Genomic DNA, 12058 nt, shown 5'->3' with positions numbered 1-12058 from the left:
TTTCTAGAATATTCAGAGTTGTGCAGCCATTATCACAATCAATATGAGAACACTTTTATCTCCCAAAGTGAAACCTTGCGGTGGCTCACACTTGTATTCCTGCACTTTAGGAGGTTGAGGCAAGTGGATTGCTTGAAGCCGGGAGTTTGAGATCAGCCTGGGTAGCAAAGCAAGACCCCATCTCTATTAAAAAAAAAAAAAATTAAAATTAGCCGGCCGAGGTGGCATGAGCCTGTGGTCCCAGCTACTCAGGAGGCCAAGGCAGGAGGATTACAGGATCGCCCAGGTGTTGGAGGCTGCCATGAGCTACCCTCGCACGGCTGCACTCCAGCCTGGGTGACAGAGCGAGACCCTGTGTCTTTTAAAAAAAAAAAAAATTGTTTTAAAAAAATCTAGGCTGGGCACGGTGGCTCATGTTTGTAATCCCAACACTTTGGGCAGCCAAGGTGGACAGATTGCTTGAGCTCAGGAGTTGGAGATCAGCCTGGGCAACATGGCAAAATCCCGTCTCTACAAAAAAATACAAAACATTAGGGCGTGGTAGTGCGCCACTGTGGTCCCAGCTACTCAGGAGGCTAATACAGGAGGATTGCTTAAGCCCAGAAGGTTGAGTTGAGGTTGCAGTGAGCCAAGATTGTGCCATGGCACTCTAGCGTGGGTGACAGAGTACGCTGCAAAAAAAAAAAAAGAAGAAACCTTGTACCCATTTAGCAGTCACTCTCCACTTCCCCACCCTTCCCAGTCTCTTTTTTTTTTTTTTTTTGAGACGGAGTCTGCTCTGGTCACCAGACTGGAGTGCAGAGTGCAGTGGCCGGTCTCAGCACACTGCAAGCTCCGCCTCCCGGGTCCGCCATTCTCCTGCCTCAGCCTCCCGGAGTCGCTGGGACACAGGCAGCCCGCCACCTCGCCCGGCTAGTTTTTGTATTTTTAAGTAGAGACGGGGTTTCACCCGTGTTAGCCAGGATGGTCTCGATCTCCTGACCTCGTGATCGCCCGTCTTGCCTCCGCAAGTGCTGGGATACAGCTTGACCACGCACGGCCCCACCGCACCCGGCCACTTCCCAGTCTCTTAACAGCTTTGTGTCTCTAGGGATCTGCCCGTTCAGAACATTTTGTAGAAACAAGTGTGCGATATACATGGCCTTTTGTAACTGACCTCTTTCACTTTGAGCGTTTTTCACATGTGTCCACGCTGTAGCGTGGGTCAGTGCTTTACTCCTCCATGGATACGCCACGTTGCGTCCCTCCCTTTGTCTGTTGATGGACATTGGGTTGTTTCCACGTCTTGGCTGTTGTGAACATGAATTTGTGTGCAGGTTTTTGTGTGGACCTAGGTTTTCATTTTTCTTGGGCATATACCTCAGTGTGGAATTGCTAGATCACGTGGTCACTCTATGTTTAGCTATTTGAGAAACCCCCAGACTGTTGTGTGCAGCAGCTGCACCTTTTACATTCCCGCTGGCCGCGTAGGAGGGCGCCATCTCTCCACATCCTTGTCTGCACTTGCTGTTGTCCGTCTTGTTGATGACAGCTGTCTTGGTGGGTGTGACGTCTCCCTGCTGTTGAGATTTGTATTTCTCTGATGGCAGATGATAACGAGAGCGTCTTTTTCTGTGCTCGTCGACCGTTTGTGTATCTTCTTTGGAGAAATGCTTATTCAGCTCCTTTGCTCGTTTTTTAATTTGTTTTTATTGTTGAGTGGTAATAGTCCTTTATGTATTCCAGACACAAGTCCCTTATCAGGTATATGATATGCAATTCCAATTAATGTTTTCTTTTTGTTGCTTATGGTTTTGGTGTCATGTAGGATACTGTTGTCTAATACAGGGTCATAAAGATTTACTGCCATGTTCTCTTCTAAGAGTTTCATGGTTTTAGCTCTTATACATAGGTCTTTTTGATCCAGCCTGGGTGACAGAGAAGAGACCCTGTCTCAAAAAGGGGGGGTTCGATGAGATCATAAACATTGCTCCGTCTCAGGGGTGGTTTGTGTCAGCGTCCCTGTGGCAGTGAAATGCAAGGAGGGATCAAGGCATTTCCTTGTTGGGAAACAGCCCAAGACTCTTCCAGGGTCATGGGCTGCAAGACTTCCCAGTCAGGAGTCTGTGCTTCCAACTCGGGGATGTTGTTTGACTTGGTCTCATAAAATCCACATTTGGACCTAACCTACACCTTCCAATAACGCTGGACTCTGCCAGACCTGCAGGCGTGGGCAGCAGCCATCAGGACCTGCGACTGTGGCTCTGGAAGCATTTGCATTCCCCCACGGGACAGAAACAAGCCCCTCGTCCACATCATCTTGTCCGTGTGGCTGGACGACACCCATTCTTGTGTACAGTGGAACACAAGTCATCTACTCTTTTCTGAAAGTCAGCTTTCAGGCAGGACTTCACAGGCCTTTGTTTCAGGGTCACTCATGGCTGTTGCTGCTGCTTAGCTGGTGGCCCAGTTTTGACTGTTTTCATTCTCCAGCTCACAATGAGTGGACTTCCCTAAATGTGCTGTATTTTATCATACTCTCCTAACATTAGGCAAAGTAATCTTTTTAAAGAACATTGAGGGCCGGGCGCAGTGGCTCACGCCTTTAATCCCAGCACTTTGGGAGGCCGACGTGGGCAGATCACGAGGTCAGGAGATCGAGACCATCCTGGTTAACACGGTGAAACCCCGTCTCTACTAAAATACAAAAAATTAGCCAGGCGTGGTGGCGGGCACCTATAGTCCCAGCTACTCGGGAGGCTGAGGCAGGAGAATGGCGTGAACCTGGGAGGCGTAGCTTGCAGTGAGCTGAGTTCCGGCCACTGCACTCCAGCCTGGGCGACAGAGCAAGACTCCGTCTCAAAAAAAAAAAAAAGAACATTCAGAATAAGTGACATACTTCAGCTGTTTTTAATCCTTTTATGTTATAGTTATTTTGAAGTTTATATGGTCATCCAAACGGGGAAACTAGCATTGACCTTGATATTGTGCTGTCTTCTTCAGCCTTTCAAGCCCTTTTTGGATAGAAGCCCTTTCCCTACAGCACACAGCATTTTCAGTGTGGACTCAGCCTAAGGCTGTGTTCTCCACTGGAACCCCACTGCAAAGGTGAGATCCAGCACCCCATGCACCCACCCCCAGCCGCTCACTCTTGCCTTTGACGGACTGCCCCCACCTCCTCCGTTCCCTCTGCCTGGAGGGACTGCCCCCACTTCCTCTGTTCCCTCTGCCTGGATGGACGGGCTGCCTCCACCTCCTCCAGGGTTTTGCTCTGATTCCTCTGCACAGGGAGTTCTCCCCATCCCCTCCTGCTTGCCAGCCTGCTTTCTTGTTCCTCATGGCCCTCAGTGCCCATCTGGAGCCCTCGCAGCAGGTGGTCCTGGGGCATCACCGTCTGCCCTGTTCCCCGCTGCAGCCTCCTTGCGTCTCCCAGAGTCCCACACAGGTTGGTGTTCATCCACATTTGGGGGTGCTCACTCATTTGGGGGTGCTGTCAATGAGTTTTAGATTTGGTAGCAGCCTGCATTTTTGCCTGCATGTCATAATTGATCGTTACAAGTTGACAAAATTGCAGATTGATTTCTACAAACAGAACCAGCTCAGTCTGCTTTCTAGATTCGTAAAATGGGGGTTTTCACGCAGCCCAGATCCTTGGTTTTAGAAGCAGAGACATAGAAAGGCAATGATATCCACGTGGAAGGTCACTGTGCTGTGTGGTTCTGGGTTTGTGAGTCCTTCAGCGTGTCCACTTCGGTGGCTTGTGGGCACACGTTCCTGGCCTGTACAGACCTTCCCCAGCCCCTAGTCATGGATTCTGCCTGTTTCCGAGAAGCCGGGGCTCTTCCCAGTCAGGAGTCTGTGCTTCCAACTCAGGGATGTTTTCTGTGTACAAGAGTGTACTTTTGGGGTATGTATTAGAGGGCGGTTGTGCCTAAGGTCTCTGTGTTCCTCTGCTGTGGCCCTCTCAAGTTAGTGACTCGTGGGATGGGAGGGTAGATTCCCAACTGCCGAGCCCCTCTGTCCAGTGTGCTCAGCCTCCCCAGAGGAAAGCAGGTGACGGATCCCAGGAGGCTTGGAGAGGGTAACTCTGCCAGCATGGCCACCCGGCAGCAGGTTGCCGTCGCCAGCCCCCGAGCCCTTAGCCTCACGGAGTCTCACAATCGGGAGGGGACTGGGAGGCGCCCAGACGTTCTTTAGCCTGATCTGGGCTCACAGCTAGGGCTCAGGAAATCCTGTACTAAATGAGTTTTTCTTAAAATCAGAAACAGCTTCTCTCACCAAACTGGGCCGAGCCGCTTTTCCCACCTGTTTCTGAGCTGGTTTATTCCCCTTCTGCGAGGCTCACGTCCGTTTCTTTCCTTCCTGAATCACTTGCTTGTGCTCCTGGGGCTGCCCTCAGCGCCTTCCCCAAGCTGCCAGCAGCAGGGCTGACGTTCTCTGCTCTGCATCGCTTGTCTGGATTCAGCCAGCTTCCGGGTGCTGGGGAGTCCCCAGTCTTGGCTTCACTCACCTTCGTGGGAACCCTGCCAGGCCCGCTACCTGCCTGGAGGACAAGGGTTTCCCCAGCGCAGAATTTCCAGCCAGTGCTCCTGCTTCCTTCTCACTTATCAGCCAGAACTAGCCTGGCTGCCTTTTCAGGAGCAGCCGAATTCCCCTTGCAGTGAGACACATATTGAATGGGTGGGCCTTTGGCAGGTTGGGAGTTTTTAATCATCAGATGAATAGAAAGAATTTTTCTCACCTAAACTGGAGGAAAATGACACAGTTTTGCCCAGGGAGATCCATTTGGGAAGATTCTGCCTTCAGCTACCGAGCAGAACACGAATGAGGGGCTCTGCAGTGTGCAGCACATTGCGCTGGGAATAGGCCGTCGGGGGCTACATCCTAATGAAGCGCAGTCACTTTTTGTTTCGTCGCCAGCGCAGCCCAAGCTCATTATAGCAGGCACTTCACCACCCCAGGCTTCACAAGGGGCAGCAGGAGGAGCAAGAGTTGGCCACCGTCGGGTGCCGTGGGTGTCCTGAGTAGAGTTGAGGGCCTCCCCCAGGAAGGAGAATGCTGAGCCCCAATAGGAAACGCTGCCCTGAGTCGTCTGAGGCTGTCCATGGGGGAGCCCTTTCTTTTCCTTATCTCTAGCCTAATACCCCTCTTTCCTGAGGTTCTCTCTTACTGCCTAAGCTGTTTGACTCTGGGACTGGCTAGCTTGTCCCCGTCGGGATCTCATCCCCATTGGGATCTCTGGCAGGAGTTCCTGACCAGCTCCCCCTGGACCTGCGGCTGGAGGCGGAGTTGTGCCGTTGTCTTCGACCTGGTTTGCCTTTTGAGGCTTACCCGCTCCTCCATCTGGGCTATTTTAAAATGATTAGAGCAGAACCTTTCGATCAATTCTATCAAATGCATCTGTAGAGCTAGCGGGGGTGGGGAGGTGGGGAAGGGGGGGCGATCCCTTTTGTGACACCTACTTCTAATCTTTATAGCTAGGCCAGTGGGTGTGCTCACAGCCGAGGCACCTCATTAGGTCATTATGTCATTAGGATGCTCTTTGACCAGTCATTGTCATTAGAAATGTAAACACTGATTGGGGACCTTCCGGGAGCTGTCTGGGCTGCCTGCTCTCTCCAAGCTGTTCAGCTTCCAGGTTTACCTTTGTGGCTTTGGGTGCCCCTTCAGGGCTTGAGCTAGGCAGGCTCCTGCAGTGGGATTGTGGGGTGGACCCCGAGACGGGAAGCACTTGCCCCCCAGCACCTACTCACCCGGGGCTCTTCATTCTCACACTTCCCTGGTAAGTTCCAGACACCACAGTGTCCTTTTGTGGCCCATCCGGTGAGCGCCTACTTCCGGGGCCGCCGCTTCATCCTGAGTTATTTGGGCTGAGCCCTCTCATCTGCCAGTTTAAGGCACCCCAGGAGTCTCAAGATCTCTGCTGGGAGTGGACCAGTCTACACAGTCTTCTTCAGAGGGATTTGTGACTTCCCCAAAAAGGTTAAGAAACCCTGTTTTAGACCAACCTTCTGGGTAAGGGACTGGTGGGGTCAGGGATTTTCATGTGCAGTTTAACGCACAGAAGGCGCAGTTGCTGGTGTTTGTATCTGCTCTGCGCTGAGACTGGCTCTCGCGGGTGTGCATGAGGCCGCGTGGCCTTCTGCGCAAGTTACAGAGAAGGTGACGGCCACTCAGGCCTGTTCTGGCCTGTCCGTTGGACTCCACTTTTTTTTGTTGTTGTTTTTTTTTTTTTGCAAAAAGTAAAGACATGGGTCTGGCACTCCAGATCTGCTTTGGGCTTTTTCTGTTACGTTTTAAGGGAAGTGGGCAGAGCATGTGGACTGTAGCTGAATGCTCCACAGAGCAGACACAGGAACGAGCCGGGAGAGAAGCTTCGCTGTGGAGGTGCTCCCGGAGCTGCCTCTGAGCTGGCTCAGCCGGGGGAGGCCTGTAGGCTCCCATCTCCCTTTTCCCGTGTTGATTCAGATGCTTAGCTCTTTTGATTGAGGAAAGAACCTTCTTGCGTTTTTATCCTTTTTTACCTTTGACCCCAAACTTGGCAGCTGCTTGGGTTGGAGTTTCTGGACACATGGGGCCTGTAGCAGCCTTGTGTTCCCGCTGGTGTCGGTGAGGCATGAGCTGTGAGTGTGCCAGCCTCGGGCCCTTGGTTTTGTCTCTGGCATGTTTGCATTGGTGGTAGAGCTGACCGTTGCCCCTTAGAGAGTCTTCTGTGGCCTTGAACGGGGAGTGGGGGCCAGATGACAGCACAGGCCCTGTGCTGCGGGAATGGCCGCTTCCTCAGTCAGAGGTCGTCTGGAGGGTTTTTCCCTCCGGTGGGAAGTGTTCATGCAAATTCCAGATCTGTCCTGGCCCAGCTTGGAGGCGGACCTTCCTGACTGGGCCATCCCTTGCAAGCGTTCTCAGCCCACACTGGCTCCCTCCCAGCAGGCCCCTACTTGTGAAGGAGCTGAGCCGCTCGTGGTGGGCTCTCCTGGGGCACCCATGTTGTGTGTTTTGCTTTTGTTTGTTTTGTATCTGCTTGGTTTTTCCAAGTCTAATCAGGATGTCCCCTGGAGTGACATCCTTTGCTGAGAGAAGGGCACATGCCTCGGTCCCAGTGCTCAGCCTTGCTTTCTGCCGCAGCCTTGGGGCCTGGAGACTCACAATCAAAGCACAGTGGAGACAATGCCCAGTGGTCCCAGCCCCATTGCCCCAGGTACAACCTGTTAGCCACCATAGGACCAAGGTTACAAGCACCGTGGTCAGAGGCGCAGGCCTGCAGTAGGACTCCAGGGCACCATGGCCTGAGCCCAGCTCTCTCGTCCTGGTTCCCATCCCAGCCCACCATCCCAGCCGTGTCCTGTGGCTTCCTGGTGCACACAGGGCTGTTCCTTGCACCTCCCAGCTGGGTCTTGACACCATAAGCTCTTCCCTCCAACCTGGGATCAGCCAGGCCTTTCCTAGGAGATGAGAATGTACCATAAAAACAATTACAAGACTGGGCGCTGTAGCTCATGCCTGTCATCCCAGCACTTTGGTAGGCTGAGGTGGGTGGATCACCTGAGGTTGGGAGTTCAAGACCAGCCTGGCCGACACAGTGAAACCTAGTCTCTACTTAAAATACAAAACTTAGCTGAGCGTGGTGGCGTGTGCCTGTCGTCCCAGCTACTCAGGAGGCTGAAGCAGGAAAATCATTTGAACCCAGGAGGCGGAGGTTGCAGGGAGCTGACACTGTGCTCCAGCCTGGGTGACAGCAAGACTCTGTCTCAAAGAAAAACAAAAAAAACTGTTAGAAGATTCCTGAGAGCATGTAGGAGTTAACAACATTGAATGGTTTTCTTCACAGAAATAGAAAAATCCTTAAATAACATTTGAGATGTTTTCTGTAATAAATAAATGTGAGACACAACGATTTTGTAAAGTTTGGGAAACTGTAAGCAGTGGAGGGAGCATGAGGAAGATGGCCCGGCTGGAGCAGCTTCCTGGCACTGGCTCTGCGCCTCGGACCGGCCAGGCCTGGCCCTGCCTCCCCCACAGCATCACGTGACCATTTCGCATGTGGTGCTTTCTTGATGAGCAGTGGCTCAGCCTCCCAAGACACCTGCCGCTGGAACTGACCGCCGGAGCTGTGCACACCCGACCGAAGCCATCTTCATGGTTTGGGCCCCCACCCCAGGTCTGAGGAAAGACACTAGCTGGGGCACAGTTCATTTATATTTGGTTCTCGGAGTCCATAGATGTGACTTAACAACACAGATCAATTCCCAGACTCACCCAATTCTTGTGCCACTGGCATAATTTTTCTTTTCTTTTCTTTTTTTTTTTTTTTTTTTTTTTTTTTTTTTTTTTTTTTTTTTTTTTGAGACAGAGTCTCTCTCTGTTGCCCAGGCTGGAGTGCAATGGTGCGATCTTGGGCTCACTGCAAGCTCCACCTCCCAGGTTCACGCCATTCTCCTACCTCAGCCTCCCGAGTGGCTGGGACTACAGGCACCTGCCACCTCACCCGGCTAGTTTTTTTTTTTAATATACTTAGTAGAGACAGGATTTCACCGTGTTAGCCAGGATGGTTTTGATCTCCTGACCTCGTGATCCGTCTGCCTCGGCCTCCCAAAGTGCTGGGATTATAGGGGTGAGCCACCGCGCCCGGCCTCAAAGTTGAAGCAGTTCTTCTGCCTCAGCCTCTCGAGCAGCTGGAATTACAGGCAGCACCAGGCCCGGCTAATTTTTGTATTTTTAGTAGAGACAGGGTTTCACCATGTTGTCCAGGTTGGTCTCAAACTCCTGGCCTCGAGTGATCTGCCTGCCTCGGCCTCCCAAAGTGTTGGGATCACGGGCATGAGCCACCGTGCCCAGCCCCCACTTGCATAATTTTCTGTATCCAGATACTGCTTGTTATGTATTTGCATATTTTAAATACTTTCACTGTTTTTTTTTTCTTTTGGAGACAGGGTCTTCTTGCCCTTTCGCCTAGGCTGGAGTACAGGGGCACAATCACGGCTCACTGCAGTCTTGACCTCCCAGGCTGAAGTGATTCTCCTGCCTCAGCCCCGACTGACCACGGGTGCACAACACCGTGCCTGGATAATTCTTGTATTTTTTGTAGAGATGGGGTTTTGCCATGTTGCCCAGGCTGGTCTCAAACCCCTGGCCTCAAGCGACCCTCCCACCTCAGCCTGTCACAGTGCTAGGATTACAGGCATGATGAGCCAGTGCATCTGGTCCACTTTTTAAACTCAAACACCTTTTAAAAGGAAATTTTGCCTCATTACTGTAAAGCTGATCCCAAATCATGTCATTATTACTGTAGTAATAAAGTCAAAAGTAAAAATGGTTATCTGGGCTGAGGTGGGTGGATCACTTGAGGTCAGGAGTTTGAGACCAGCCTGGCCAACTTGGTAAAACCTCCTCTCTATGAGAAATACAAAAACTAGCTGATCATGGTGGCGGGTGCCTGTACTCTCAGCTACTCAGGAGGCTGAGGTGGAAGAATCACTTGAACCTGGGAGGCGGAGGTTGCAGTGAGCTGAGATTGCGCCACTGCACTCTAGCCTGGGTGACAGAGCGAGACTGTCTCAAAAACAAAAATGGCCTGGGCACGGTGGCTCATACCTGTAATCCCAGCACTTTGGGAGGCCAAGGTGGGCAGATGACGAGGTCAGGAGTTCGAGATCATGCTGGCTAACACAGTGAAACCCAGTCTCTACTAAAAATACAAAAATTAGCCAGGTGTGGTGGTGGGTACCTGTAGTCCTAGCTACTCGAGAGGCTGAGGCAGGAGAATGGCGTGAACCTGGGAGGCGGAGCTTGTAGTGAGCCGAGATCACACCACTGTACTCCAGCCTAGGCAACAGAGCAAGACTCCATCTAAAAAAAAGAAAAGAGAGAAGAAAGAAAAAAACTGGTTATCTTCATCCTGGTTACAATCAGTACCACCGTGTCCCACACATGGGAACATGGACTTGCTGGATAGGACTTCCTTGCTTCCTGGGCCTGGAAGCAGCTACTTCAGAAGGAAAGTGGTGCGGCCGGTGGCAGCGGAGGGCACACTGTGCAGTGACGAGACGGTGCAGGCCCATCCACAGCCCTGGCCCAGAGAAGGAGAGACCTCACTGACCCCTGCAGGGCCTGCCTCTGGCCATCTTCATTTGGAAATTCGGTGTCATTGTCCCCGGAGGGAATGAGCAGTTCTTCCTGGGGGGCAGGCACCAGCTGCCCTGAGATCGTGGAGTCTGCACCGCCCGCCTCTCTGGACCTCAGCTGGTTTTATTTCCATGCCATGGCAGGGGACAAGCAGATGCTGTTTTCCTTCCCCCTCACCACAGCAAGGACTCCACATGCTGTTACAGCTTCACCCGAAGAGGAGGTGGTCTCGACCATGCCTTGACTTCTGCCGTTCCCTCTCCCTGTGTTGGAAGGGCCACCGTCCCTGTGGCTCACCAGTGCTCCGTTTCCTCTTGGGTTTTTAGGATGAGAGTATACAGGAAGTATAAAGGTGAAAGTAGCTCTCCAGTAGCTTGTGACAAGGAGGATCATCAGACAGGCGTTGACTTCTTCCTGGATTACTTTTCCAGGAGACTCCCAGATGTGGCAATAGCTCTTGGGGTTTTGGGCTGATATACAGGAGCTGAAGCTGTGATGTCGTGTGTCCGTGTCCTTAGGTCAGTGTTAAGTGGGAAGCTGCCCCCATCCTGCGTTCTCAGCAGATAGCAGGCATGTTTGCTGGCCAGTTGGTTGATTAAACAAGCTCTGAAAATATAAACACCGATGGTTTTGATGGTTTCATGTGTTGTCATGTGACGTAAACAGATGCTACCACAGCAGAGCCGGAGGTGAGCAAGACATAGGGCAGAGAATCTACTCAACAGTAACACAGGAGCTAAAACAGCCTTTTAAAATGTGTTTGCAGGCCAGGCATGACGGCTCAAGCTTATAACCCCAGCACTTTCGGAGGCCAGGGTGGGAGGATCGCTTGAGGCCTGGAATTCGAGACCAGCCTGGGCAACATAGGGAGACCTTAAAGCAGTGTTTGATGACTTGGGTGTGGTGGTGCACACCAGCAGTCCTGGCTACTCAAAGAGGCTGAGGTGGGAGGATCCCTTCAGCCTGGAAGCTCAAGGCTGCCGTGATCATGCCACCACATTCCAGCGTGGGCAACAGAGCAAGACCCTGTCTCTTAAAGAAAAAAAAAAAAAAAAAAAAACCATGTTCTGCTTATACAATTGCCAGGATTTTGGGTTGGTTTGTGTCTAGGTGGTGGTTGTGGTTGTTAGAGGTGACACCAAGCTCAGGTTTGGCACCGCACACTGCTGGCTAAATGAGGAAAAAATATTTGATAACCTACCAAGAACCTGTAAAATATATATCTCCTTTGACCCATTAATTCCATTTCTCAGGAGTTTGCCCTTTAAGAAATCAGATAAAGATTTATATATAGGGGGTCACTTTAATATCATTTGTGTTGGGTTTTTTATTTGTTTTCTGAGATGGAGTCTCACTCTGTTGCCCAGACTGGAGTGCAGTAGTGCAGTCTCAGCTCACTGCAACCTGTGCCTCCTGGGTTCAAACGATTTTCCTGCTTCAGGCTCCCGAGTAGCTGGGATTATAGGCACGTATTCCACGCCCAGTTAATTTTTGTTTTGTTTTGTTTTGTTTTGTTTGAGATGGAGTCTGGCTCTGTCACCCAGATTGGAGTGTAGTGGCATGATCTCAGCTCACAACAACCTCTGCCTCCCAGGTTCAAGCAATTCTCCTGCCTCAGCTTCCCAAGTAGCTGGGATTATGGGTGCCCGCCACCACGCCCAACTAATTTTTTTTTTTTTTTTTTTTTGAGATGGAGTCTCACTCTGTGGCCCAGGCTGGAGTGCAGTGACGTGATTTCGGCTCACTGCAAGCTCCGCCTCCCGGGTTCACACCATTCTCCTGCCTCAGCCTCCCAAGTAGCTTTGACTACAAGCACCTGCCACCACGCCTGGCTAACTTTTATATTTTAGTAGAGATGGGGTTTCACTGTGTTAGCCAGAATAGTCTGGATCTCTTGACCTCGTGATTCGGCCTCCCACAGTGCTGGGATTACAGGCGAAACCACCATACCAGCCTA

The 12058-nt window shown here is 51.5% G+C and overlaps 1 protein-coding gene across 8 annotated transcripts in view; it reads left to right on the top strand.

The window, feature by feature from the left end:
• Nucleotides 1-12058, top strand: part of ZC3H18 (zinc finger CCCH-type containing 18) — a 68361-nt gene that overhangs the window by 44086 nt on the left and 12217 nt on the right. The window lies entirely within an intron of this gene.

The sequence above is a fragment of the Rhinopithecus bieti genome, unplaced genomic scaffold (assembly GCF_001698545.2).
Source record: "Rhinopithecus bieti isolate Rb0 unplaced genomic scaffold, ASM169854v2 scaffold_1618, whole genome shotgun sequence".
NCBI classification, from domain to species: domain Eukaryota; kingdom Metazoa; phylum Chordata; class Mammalia; order Primates; family Cercopithecidae; genus Rhinopithecus; species Rhinopithecus bieti.
Note: the sequence above shows the minus strand (reverse complement) of the source record. Positions and strands in the feature narration are given on the sequence as shown.